Here is a 13,241-nt window from a genome sequence, read left to right on the forward strand (position 1 = left end):
CTGGAGGGATTCATGTTGCCTCATGGGATCTCTATAGAGGAAATTCAACCACCCAAGGGAACAAATTAATTCGATGATCATGTGGCTTATTTGGATATGGAGTAATTCTTTCTTGGCGATGTCCCATGCTCAGGAGAGGGACAATCAGTGACAATTTGGGCCTTCTGGGGTGTGTATGATCTGGCACAGAGCACACTCCTAAGTGTGATGTTATACAATCTATCCCATTCACTCATTAGCAACGAAAGGTTTTAGAGCACAGCAAGTGCATTTCTATGCTGTTTCCAGCTATGCAATTAACAAAGTTGATCCTATTAACTGTATATAGGCAATTCTGCATTCCCCTATTAGAATACACACATTCTAGTTAAGCCCCCATGGGACGTTGCCTAGAATTGACCAAGAACTAGCCTGAATGGAAATCTCAATAAAAAACAAGAATTAGGGCACAGCGCGGTGGCTCACGCCTGTAATCCCAGCACTTTGGGAGACCGAGGCGGGTGGATCATGAGGTCAGGAGATCGAGACCATCCTGGCTAACACGGTGAAACCCCAGCTCTACTAAAAATACAAAAAATTAGCCGGGCGTGGTAGCGGGCGCCTGTAGTCCCAGCTACTCGGGAGGCTGAGGCAGGAGAATTGCTTGAACCTGGGAGGTGGAGATTGCGGTGAGCCGAGATTGTACCACTGCACTCTGGCCTGGGCAACAGAGTGAGATTCCATCCCCAGAAAAACAAAACAAAACAAAAAACAAGAATTAGTATGCACTATGTTCTCCAGCTAACATCCAGTTAAACCGGAAGCTAACAAGGAAACCCACCACCACCCCAGATGGAATGATGGCAGCTCCACAGTTTCCTCTGGGATCCTTGCCCTATTCCTTTTCTCATCTCTGTCAGGTCCCCCAAGTCCAGTCCTTGCACACAGGAGGCAAGGTGGGCATGTCTGTCTTGTTTTCAGCTTTAAAGGATATGACACACCAAGGGTGTGGTTAATTGTGGAATTTTCTTTTCCTTTTTTTTTTCTGGGATGGAGTTTCACTTTTGTTGCCCAAGCTGGAGTGCAATGGCACGATCTCGGCTCACTGCAACCTCTGCCTCCCGGGTTCAACTGGTTCTCCTGCCTCAGCCTCCCAAACAGCTGGGATTACAGGCATGTGCCACCATGCCCGGCTAAGTTTTTTGTATTTTTAGTAGAAATGGGGTTTCACCATGTTGGCCAAGCTGGTCTTGAACTCCTGACCTCAGGTGATCCACCAGCCTCGGCTCCCAAAGTGCTGGGATTACAGGCGTGAGCCACCACACCAGGCCCAATTGTGGAATTTTTGTAGCTGCTCTTTCCAGGTTTAGGAATTTCCCCTCTGTTCCTTTTCCCTGTGTTTCAGTGAAACAACATTGAAATGTATATAATGTTATGGTTTGACAATGCTGAGTGGGAAATATATGTGAGTGCATTACTGTATTTTCTACCCTTTTCTATACACTTTCAATATTTCACAATTAAAAAACAAACAAACAAACATGCTTTTCACCACCGAAACGCCCACTAAAATGTCCTTCTTCACAATAGCAGCCAGTATGGAGCACCAGCCACACACAGTATTTTTAGATGATGCCTGTTGAGTAAGAAATTTATTCAGAAAAAAAAAAAAGAAATGAGCTGCAATTTTCTCGCACAGTAGTATGTTATGATACTATGGGTCACACATTGTATAACGCGCCTCTAAGTTACTGGACTGAAATCTGGAAATTAGTTTGGGGCCACCTTGATGCTCGATTGGCATCTATTTTCATATGTTTGCTTACTTTATAGTAAAATGAGGCCTTTGTGAAATAATGGTCATAGTACATCTACTGTGTGTGATACAGATAATAACTCATCTATTTAAGTGAAGTGATAATATTAACAGTATTTATTATATGTCAACTATATGTTTAAAATAAGAGTTCAAAGTATAGACCCTGAAGTCAAATCGTCTGGGGTGAAATGCCATCTTGGTTGGTTGCCTGCTGGTTATGTAGTCTCTGACAAGGTACTTTGCATCCCCGGGCCTCTGTTTCCTCATTTGTAAAGTGGGCATAATGACAGCACCTAGATTTTAACACTGTGTGAGGATTATGAGCCAGCAAAACATGTGAGTGCCAGTGCGTAACTCACAGCGAGTAGAGAGAGCCCGGTGCTTCCTGAGCCCTTGCTAACTGCCAGGATCTGTGCCCAGTGCTTTGCCCACGTTGTCTCTGTTAATCCTTCAGTGTCTTGAGAGATATCCCCCTATTATGCCTACTTTACACATGAGGTCATTGAGGTTTGTGGTTGTTTAATCCCTGCCTTATGACTGGTGTTGTTCATATATAGGATCTGTTTGATGCTGCCTCCTTGACTAGAAATAAATCCCTGATTTTTATCATTGTTCCCATGAGAAAATAGTATCCACTTTGCAATGATTTACTTATGGCGGTGTTTTGGGGAAGGCGCTCAAGCAAACCATGAAATGAAATGAACAATTCACTGAATCAAATAAAGGAAAAGGAATCACAAAGCCAGCAGGGCACAGTGGAATGGAAACAGCATCAACCTGAGAACCAGGACGCCTGGGTCCTGCTCCTGGTTCTGCTTCAAATTACCATCTGTGAAATGACAGCCCTCGTGCACATGGTAACCAGCTTCCCTTCTGTCTGTGTAAGCAGTGGCTTGAGAACGAGGGGACCAGAATCCTTGTTCTTATTGCTTCATTTCTCTGACTTCAGATTTCTTGCCTGTCACCTTAATGGATTGAAGTCAGGAACTTCAAGACTCACTTCCTGTTCTAATATTTCCTTTGCCAGAAAAATTATTCCCTTTATCAGAAGTTATGTGTCTCAGAGGTTTTAGAAACAATCAGGTCTAGTGCTGAAGAAGTAGCAATGCTGAAAAAGTTCATAGAGTTATTACACAGTCGTTAGTGTGCGGTTATTAATTTGGGGAAATGTCATGGTTAAAGGCAGCTACAATTTTCTGAGTATTGTGTTATGACATCGTTGCCATGCATGTTTTATGCCATAGGGACGTTGAGAAAGATATTTTTTTTTTTTTTTTTTTTTTTTTTTTTAGGAAGAGTAAGAACATACTACTTTTGTTATAACACTTGATATTCCTATTCTGTGAGATCCTGCATGCACACTACACAATTTGGAAAACATTTTGCAACAGATGGCATAAACAGACCCAGATGAAACTGATTATTTAATCAGACTAACCTCTTTCCTTGGCTGATGACATGCACTTTCCAGCATTCCAATTTGTTATAACTTTAATCAGTTTGGACCCCCTTGGTTTTAAAGTATCTATGTCAGAAACAGTCATATGTAGGAAAAAGATTTGAAATCTTTCCAAATCCAAATGTGAAGCTTTTCAGCCAAGCTCTAGAAGGAAAGAAAATGTGGGAAGAAGAGCAGATAGGCAGCCAAGACAGGCGACTCCAAAACGGTCCGATTTTGCCTTTACTGTAGCTATTGACTTCGTTCGGGACCCAGGGCAACTGCTCCTACTTACCTAGGTCTCATTTATCCCAACTGTAAAGTGAGGATAATAGCCATTTATGTACCTTGAAGGGGTAAGGCTGCGATTAATTAGTTAATGTGTTCAGTGTGCTTTGAAGTGCTAAGCGCTATTAAGCTTCATTTAGATTACCCTAATAATTTCACGAACTCGGGGTTCTTTACACCAGCTGAGCAGTTGGGATCTCTTGATCAGATTTTTCAAATGGCAGAGCAGTTTTAATGCAAACACCTCAAAACTGGTTCGTACTGGTACTTCACATTAAGAAAAAGAGTTAAACGCTTGAGCAATGACCACGTCCCAGTGTACCAGAGGGCAGGATAATCTCTTCATGATAATGGAGGTAAATATTAACACCTTTTCCCCTTTCGCTTGGTTCCCTCTCCCCTAGTCTCTTATATCTCAGCGCCTCTTAGAGTTTCACAGTCTGAAATGTTTGCAACAGAAACTCAGAGTAATGACTTTACACAGCTCACGAAATGCTTGGCAGCGGGCTGGCTGTGATGCGCCATGCTGCCTGGTCCTCGGCTGGGTGCTTACTGTTGCCACGGACACAGTTTCAACTGGTAGGGAACAGGGGTCTCAGTTTATCATCTAAGCCCCCGTTGAAGAATACCGTAGAAAGAAGATGGAGGTTTCAAACGGGCTTAGTCTGAAGAGGCACCCAAACTGTTTGAAAACAGCTTATTTAAACACACTGGAGCTGTACATATCAGAACTCATGTTTTCTTTTAGGCGCTTCCTGGAAGTCAAGTAAGTGGTGGGGTGGCCAGGCAGGGGTTGGTGGTGCAGCTGGGGCCCACGGTCAGCACACTTCACAATTACTGGGGCCAGAGCACACATTCCGCAAGCTACCTGGCGCCAACCTGCCCCCGCCCCCAAGGCAAACCTTTCCCAGGCGTGTCAGGCAGGGGTCTGGGAAAGGACAATCAGGGCCTCGGCAGTGTGGTCCACGGCTTGGGGAAATGCATCCTTCCCGCTGTTAGTGGTCCGCCCTCCTCGCACAACAGGCAGCAGGTTTAGAAGTGGTTCCAGATCCATCAGCGTTGTGGGGAAGTGCTGATAGGAAGAGAAAGTCAGTGGATACCACGTACCAGGCCAGGCCCACTGGCTTGCAGAAGAACCTTAGTTATTCAGTCTGGTCTTTGCTCATCCAGTCTAAAAGCTACCCAGGGGTCCTGGGCAGCAATGTCAGAAAATACTTAGGGATAGAAGTGCAAGTTTTACTTAAAAAACAACAGACACGGTGGAGGGTGAGAGGAGGGAGAGGAGCAAAAAAGATAACTGTTGAGTACTGAGTTTAGCACCTGGGGGATGAAAGAATCTGTATGACAAACCCTCGTGACATGAGCTTCCTTATGTAACAAACCTGCACATGTACCCTCGAACGTAAAATAAGTTAAAAAAATTAAACTGAGGAAAATAAAACTCATAAGAAGCATAGTCCTTTCTTACCTTTTTCCATTCCTTTAATTTGGTTCCTTTGGATATATCTTCCACGTTTGTGGCTCTTATTTGAGGATTGCGTGACATGGACTACTTATCTGTTTTATTGTATTTAATCAGTACTTTCTAAATCAAGATACAGGAGAAAATATGTTCTATGTTTTAATTTAGTAGGCTAGCATGAATTTGATGTAGATAAGACACCCTTGCTCGGTTTTGCATTCCCTGCTGGATAAACATTCCTGGTATATGTAATGTGTGTATCACGGAGATAGCATAGGGAGCTGAGCTGTGATAACTTGCTGGGCCTTTTCTAACGAGTGGGTTGAGTGATTTCATTCCAGGCCTGTCCAGTGGTGCATGAGCTGAGGGTTTCCCATGGTCTGATTGGCAGGCCTGACTCTCAGAGTAGCCAGCCTTTCTGCTCCCAGACACTTGATGTGTTTACACAAGAGTGATGGGATCAATTCTATCTGGAACAGACCAGCCCAGCGTAAAGCATCTGAAGGACAGAGGCTTCAGGGATGAAGATTCCCCTAAACCACTTCATTAAGTACTTTTTGTTTCGTTTAAGATGGAATTTTGCTCTCGTTGCCCAGGCTGGAGTGCAGTGGCGTGATCTTGGCTCACTGCAACCTCCTCCTCTGGTTCAAGTGATTCTCCTGCCTCAGCCTCCCAAGTAGCTGGGATTACAGGTGTGCACCATAACACCTGGCTAATTTTTGTATTTTTAGTAGAGACAGGGTTTCACTGTGTTGGCCAGGCTAGTCTCGAACTCCTGACCTCAGGTGATCTGCCTGCCTCAGCCTCCCAAAGTGCTGGTATTACAGGCAAGAGCCACTGAGCCCAGCCTATTAAGTACATTTTTAAGAGGAACAATTCACTACCATGGCATCTATTTTTAAAAGTCTGTAACTGTTAAAAATACGCCTGAAAATGATATTAGCCTACACAGAAGCATAACTTAACATAAATTGTAGTGAATACCTTTGACAGAAAAATTGGAATGCAATAATTGATTTGGGAAATGAGTTTAGCGAGTCTGTCTCATTTTTCTTGCTGTCTTCCTGGGGCTTGGACAAAATCTCCATTTTTTGTTTCAAGTCTTTGCACACTTTTTTCTAAAGTGATCAGCGTATATTTTCCTGCCTTGCTACATTCAATATTATTGAACCTAGTTAAACTGTTTTCATTAATAAGCAATAGAGCCAACTTTAGCAGGTCTCTTTAGCAGGTGTCTTTAGCAAGTCTCTTCCTAAGAGCTGCTAAGCCCTTCGGGACTCACTGGCTGGAGTCCTCTCCTCTATCTGCTGTCCTGGCTTTACCCTCAGGGAGTAAAGTTGGTCTCAAACTTTTGAGTAACCAAAGGAGCGGGAGTGGTAAGATCTGCAGAAAATCCACACCCTGGGTCATCGGGATGAAGAACTAATTATTGTCAGAGGGAAAAGTGAGCCCTGCAAGATAGGGACAGAGCCTTGTACGCAGTGACCGTACGACGCCGGCACCTCCAGATGGGCTGAGCCTGAGATAGCTTTTCGCAGCATTGCCCACAAGCACCGTCAGCCACTGGGATGTGACTACAATCGCCACATGCAACAAAGGGATTCTACTGCTTGGGATTTAATAGAGACCAAAATGACTGCATCTAAAAGATGCCTTCATATCTTGATTAATTAAAACGAGGCCATCGTGGGAAATAAATCCCACAGCTGGGGCATTGTCTCTCCTTCTAGGCCCCTTTCTCAAGGCTCCCTGGCCTTTCCTCCTGTGCTCTGTGCTGTATGCAGAGCTCGTGCTTTGTTCTGTTCTGCTCAGTGCCTGTGACTGCTCCTCCCATCACGGCGCTCAGTCCTTCCTGCTGGGCCTTCTGAGTTTTTCTTCCTCCAGTTGCTGGTTCAGGCTGCGAGGCCTGAGTCTTTCTCACCTACACAGGCAGAGCAGCATTAGCTGTGTGCTGCCCAGATCCAGAGAACCGTCTCTCTGCCTTCAAAACATTGTTCAAAGACTGCTGCCTGGCCTGCCCCAGAAACGTGCTTCTATCTTCATGGAACTGTGGCTTTTTTGCCTGGCCATGGGTGCTTTGTTGCAGTAGGGGCTGTGGTTATGGCCTGGGTAGGCACAGTGAATTCCAGATCGGTCCAAACTGAAGAAGGCTCCTTGATGACAGAAAAGTTGGAGAACACAGAATAAATAAATCTTGTGCCCTTTTTTCAAACACTCGGTGATGTCAGCTGCCAGCAATTTCCCCATTTCATCCCAGAGTGTGTTTAATCAAGTGTTTCTCTCTATTGCACTGTCTGGGAGGAACGCTTTTTCTACAGTTTCTGGGCAATATACGTCCTGATGACTTGAATATCCTCCCAATCGCACCACGTATGTTGAAAGGAGGCTTTCTATTCACTGTTTACTAATGGCGGCATTATTCATCTCTGTTTCAGATAAGCACATAACCCAATTTTTGAATTGGTTCTGCCCTTTTGAAGGAGAACTGTTAACTCTTTTCTGCTTATAGAGTTATTGGGAATATTAGGGTAGCAGCCCTTTGGAACATTTTTTTCTTAACACAAAGCAGGACGGAGAAAGTGAGCTTAATGTCACAAAGAAGTAAGACCCATGGTGGGAGCAGGTGCGCTTGCCTACGTGGCCTAGCAGCCCGCAGCTAGCAGCTCTCACCGGGCCCCTGGCCCAGCTACCCTGGCCTAGCTCAGCAGTGGCTGCACACACCCCAGAGAAGCACAAGATCCCGTGGGGAGCCTGAGAACAAGTTCGTAGCTTATCTAAGAAAGCCGTCAGTGTTGATCAAGGGTATGGCTTCTGATAACATTTTCACTCCAAACAGAATGACCTAACTTGCCACTCCCGTGAACTTCGAGTCTGAAGTAGGTTTAGTCACAAAGAAGAAAGTACTAGAACCCTTGCAATAATTTTGTTTGTTTTTATGCTTATTACTCAGCATAGGTCTAGAAAAAGGCTGGCAAACTTACTCTGTCAAGGAACTGGTAGTAAAGATGTTAGGCTTTGAGGGCTGGGCTGTACGAACACCCAGCTCTGCCGTGCAGCCACAGACCATCCAGAAGCAAACGGGCTTGGCTGTTTTCCAATAAAACTTTATTTATAAAAACACTGGGCTCCTGGGGCTGGATGTGGTCTGTGGCCAGCAGTTTGCTGACACCTGGTCTAAGAAGACAAGTGTATAATGTTCTCTAAACACCTCGACATGGGCTTTGCTCAGTAGCCAGGCCTGGGTCTCTGTATTCCAGAAGCTCCCAGAGGCCAGGGCAGAGTAGGGACTGTGTCCCTCCCACGAGCTGTGGGAGGGCTGCTTTCCGCCCAGCAAGGTCTCTGCCCTGCCTCCCTGCCCTCTGTCCGGAATCCTCTTCTGCTTTCCACCCAGAAATTCTCAGAGTGCAGGAGGCTGGGATCCTAGGTGCAGCAGCTCTGAGTCTTTCTGGTTCCTACATGACTGAACTAGGCATTGGAGCCTCTTCCCCGTTGTCTCTAAACCTAAATTTTACTTCCTGAACTTCTGGAACACGAAGCTTGCGCTCTGTAATCCAAACCTCGAAGTCTCCCAATTATAAAAGAACAGCAGGGCCGGGCGCATTGGCTCATGCCTGTAATCGCAGCACTTTGGGAGGTCGAGGTGGGTAGATCACTTGATCCCAGGAGTTCGAGACCAGCCTGGCCAACATGGCGAGACCCCATCTCTACTAAAAATACAAAATTAGCCAGGGGTGGTGGTGGGCGCCTGTAATCCCAGCTACTCAGGAGGCGGAGGCACAAGAATTGCTGGAACCCGGGAGACAGAGGTTGCAGTGAGCCGAGATCACACCATTGCACTCCAGCCTGGCCAACAGAGACACTTCGTTGCAAAAAAAAAAAAAAAAAAGTAGAAAATCTAGGACCATCATGTCCATGGAGAATCAAACAAACTCACCAGAATGTTTTTGAGCTTTACACACATTTGCAAACAGACTGAAATGGCCTGAGTGGGAGACTGGTGGAGCAGATAGTTACTAAATGATTTTGAAGTTCGACTTTGAATAGTTACCTGAATAGACTTTGTTAGCTTTGGTAGATAATATATTTGGTAGTTAGCCTTGTATTCCTATTGTCTTTGCTATTTAATATATCAAATGTTCAAGATTTTAGGAGACTAGGAGGCTATGAAAACACAAATCCTGACTTTCGTGTGTTTCTTCCTGCAAAGTGCTCTTCCTTGCTTGTGTTAACAGGAGTACAACAGGAAACCACGTTCCATTAGATAGCAATCCTGGGAAAACCACTGAAAGAAGAAACATTCTGAGCATGCTTTGTGAATAGAACAGTGGATTTAAACAAATTAACCAACATGTAAATTCCTCATCTGTGGGTTGTTGCCAGAATAAATTCAGTGCTTGCCTTGGCCAGAGTTTGTTTGGTTTTAAGGGGCCAGACCCACCAAAGCATAGTAAAAGGAAGTCTTACCAGAAATATACAGGAAGCCTCTGGGACCAAGGGCAGGTGTAGGAGCTGGAATGGGGCTGGAAGCAGCGGGGCTCTCTCCTGTCCCGCCTGCCTCCTACCCCAGGTCTCTCCTCTCAGGCTTAACATGGGGAATTATACACCTTCCAGCATTTCTTTGCAAACCAGCCTTCTCCACTTGCTTCTCGGTGTGCTTAGTTCCTAGTGGGCATCCCCAGAAAATTATCTCATTTCTAGAATCCTCACACCTGAGGGTCAAAAACTTAGAAGGCCCTTCATATTTGTATATCAGGTTAATAAATATTTATTAATTTGATGGCTTGACAGATTGAATAAGTTTGATATCTAAAGATAACCAGAAATTTATTGGCCAAACTTGACATTCCTGGGATGGAGAAGCTACTTGGCTGGCCTTGAGCCAGTGTCCACGATTTGTCCAGCCAGCTGTGAGGCTGTGACTCCCTGCACCACGGGGGCTATACCTTGTATCATCAAGAGGGTTTACAGAAGAGGCCTGGGCATCCCCAAAGGTACCTATTCTTGTGCTTTCACTTATTCTAAACACCAAGTTACCAAAATCAATAAGCTATCAATTGAACAAGTGACTTTGGTCATGTCAGAGCCCAATTTGGTGGGCTGCTAAGCTAGATGCTCCTTAGACCCTGATGTAAGTGCAGTTGGTGATCTCTTGGCAGAAGGGGAAACGTGGCCTCTAGTGATATAGTCTATTCCCATGTCCAACCTGGACTGTTCTGTCACTGATTCACTACAAGGCTACACTGGGGCTGGGGACGGTGGGGGGACATTCATCGACTTAAGACAATTTGCCTTTTAGGACCATGTAAGCTTAGACATCGTGCTATGTCATGTTCTGGACTAGAATGCTCCACTAGAAAGACAGGCATTGACCCTAAGAGCACGACCCTGCAATAGGGTGGCCATTTCTCCTGCCTTGCCTTGGATCATCTCAGTTTTAGCACTAAAAGTCCCGTGTTCTCGGAATTCCCTCAGTCTCAGGCAGGTTGGGATGGTTGGGCACCCTCACCTACACTCAGCGGGAGCCACAGAAGTGTGGCTGTGGGTAGCTGGCCATGTTCTCACCCAGACACAGAGGACCATCTCCAAATATGATTCTGGAAGCAGCCTCAGAGCTAGGAATGCCCTGTTGAGGCAATGGCTGCCTCACTGCCTATTTTCCAGCTCACACTAGCAATTTCCTTACTCCCCAGAGGCTGCACCCCACAAGGATTTCAATTCCAGCAACCATACTTGATGCTTGGTTTGGCATCCTGGCCAACTGACGAGGAACCGGCTCTCACGGGCCGTATCCTGCCCAGTTTTAGAACACTGGGGGCTGTCTTAGTCCATGTGCGCTGCCACAGTCTGGGCAGCTTATAAACAACGAAACGTATTTCTCACAGTTCTGAAGACTGGAGTCTGAGATCAGGGTGCCAGCAGAGTTGGTTCAGGTGGCTTCGTCTTTTTTTGCTGTATCCTTGAATGACAGAGCATGGGGAAGCTCTCTGGGGTCCCTTTAGAAAGCACTAGCCTCATTCATGAGGGTTCCAGCCTCGTGACCTATGAATACTCAAAGGCTCCTCCTCCTCATACCATCGCACTGCAGGTTAGGACTTCAACACACGAAATTTAGTGGGGACACATTTAGTCCACGCACTGCCCTTGAGCAGTTTGCAGGGAGAAAGATTTGCCTACCCGCAATGGCACCTCCAGCCCTAGAGGTTAAAGAGACACATACTGACCTGCAGCTTCCACCACTGACAGCAGCTTTACCATAGCACCACATGGGAGCCTGATGTCATATCATAGGAATGGTTATTGATTTAGCCTCTCCTACAGGCTATGGAATATGTGTCTCCTGAGGACAGACTTTCTCTCTTTTTTAATTTATTTTTGGTTCATAGGTGTATTCCCAGCACCAAGAACAGTGAACCGCACATAGTACACTTAGTAGGCTCTTCATTAATCCTTACTGAGTGAGAACAAACGAACGGAGGAGCTGGGAGTACAGAGGCCAGTTAGGTGGATAAAGGAAACATTCCAGGAGGCAGATAATAAATTAAAGCCTCAACTAGCTTGGTTCTTAGGAGAAGGAATTAAAAAGATCCTCTTTTAGGCCGGGCACGGTGGCTCATGCCTGTAACCCCAGCACTTTGGGAGGCCAAGGAAGGTGGATCACCTGAGGTCAGGAGCTCAAGACCAGCTTGGCCAACGTGGTGAAACCCCGTCTCTACTAAAAATATAAAAATTATCCAGGTGTGGTGGTGGGAGCCTGTAATCCCAGTTGGATTGGGATGAGACAGAAGAATCTCTTGAAACTGGAGGCAGAGGTTGCAGTGAGCCAAGATCACACCATAGGACTCTAGCCTGGGCAACACGAGTGAAACTCCGTCTCAAAAAAATAAAAAAGAATAAATAAATTAAAAAACAAAAAATAAAAAAAATCCTCTTTTCTCTGCCAGGATAGTGCACATTTGTGTATTTCAAACACTTCCTCCTTTATGTAATCCTCCCCAACTACACCCCCAAACTTGGTTTCTCTTACTCCTATGCATATATATGAGTATGTTTGTAAGTATATATATATAGACACACATACATACATATGTACATATTTGTATATAATTGTTTAAAAATTCTGTAATGAAAATTATCAAACATGAAATGCAATAGAAAGACTAGCACAATGAATTCCATGTACCCTTCACCCAGTTTCCACAAGGATCAATGTATGATCCATCTTCTTGCATCCATAGGCCACCTACTTCTCCCCCTTCTTGTATTAGTAGAAAAAAAATCAGAAACCATGTGATTTCATTGGTATGTTAGCTTTTTAAATAGCTTCGTACTGCTGTTAAAATTGATGGGTGTTGGCCAGGATGGGTGGCTCACACCTGTAAACCCAACACTCTGAGAGGCTGAGGTGGGAGGATCATTTGAGACCAGGAGTTTGAGACCAGCCTGGGCAACATAACAAGACTCTATCTCTACAAAAAAATAAAAAAAAGTTAGCAGGGCATGGTGGACTAACTTTAGTGGGGCATCATGCACTGGTAGTCCCAGCTACTCAATGTCGGGGGGATCATTTGTCTTGGAAGTCGAGGCTGCCATGAGCTGTGTTTGTGCCTGAGAGGCAGAGCAAGACCCTGTCTCAAAAAAAAAAAGATGGTGTTTCTTATTAACCCAATTTTAGGAATTTCTTATCAACCCAATTTTAGGAAGAGAAAACAGATGAGAGGAGTATCACTAATATGTCTCACAAGCTCCTCTGATCACTTGCAGCCAGGGCCTGGAGTCACTGGGCTAGTTGCTTAGCTTGTGCTCTCATGGCACCTAGTGCAGAAGCAGTGACTCAGGGCACCTGGCGCAGGAGCTGACACTCAGGGCACGCGTGCCTGTGGTTCTGGAGTCACTGTACTGTAAGTGCCTCCCCAACCAGCTTGTAACCTCCTCCACAGAGCCTTATTCGCTAGAGTATCCCAAATACTCAACCTATGGTAAACCCTAGTAAATATTATCTGAATAAATATTAAGGTACAATCAACAGGAAATTTCTATTAATTCTATGGAGAAATGGTCCAAGGTACTGAGAGTTACAATCTATTGCCAAGCCCGGCAGTGGAGTTAGTGAAGACGTACCCCAGCCAGGGAGCGTGCAGGGAAGGTGCTCTGAGGCGAATGGGCAGCTAGAACCTGAGATGCCTGTCAGCCACCAAACTAAGGGAAGTTGACAAGTAGCACAAAATGTGCATTTAGGTTCTGGAGATGGGCTCACT

At 45.2% G+C, this 13,241-nt stretch overlaps 1 long non-coding RNA gene across 1 annotated transcript in view; it reads left to right on the forward strand.

The window, feature by feature from the left end:
• The window catches only part of LOC129473094 (uncharacterized), a 153,528-nt gene that overhangs the window by 19,853 nt on the left and 120,434 nt on the right, over positions 1-13,241 (forward strand). The gene's annotated exons all lie outside the window — the stretch shown is intronic.

The sequence above is a fragment of the Symphalangus syndactylus genome, chromosome 23, assembly GCF_028878055.3.
Source record: "Symphalangus syndactylus isolate Jambi chromosome 23, NHGRI_mSymSyn1-v2.1_pri, whole genome shotgun sequence".
Classification (NCBI taxonomy): domain Eukaryota; kingdom Metazoa; phylum Chordata; class Mammalia; order Primates; family Hylobatidae; genus Symphalangus; species Symphalangus syndactylus.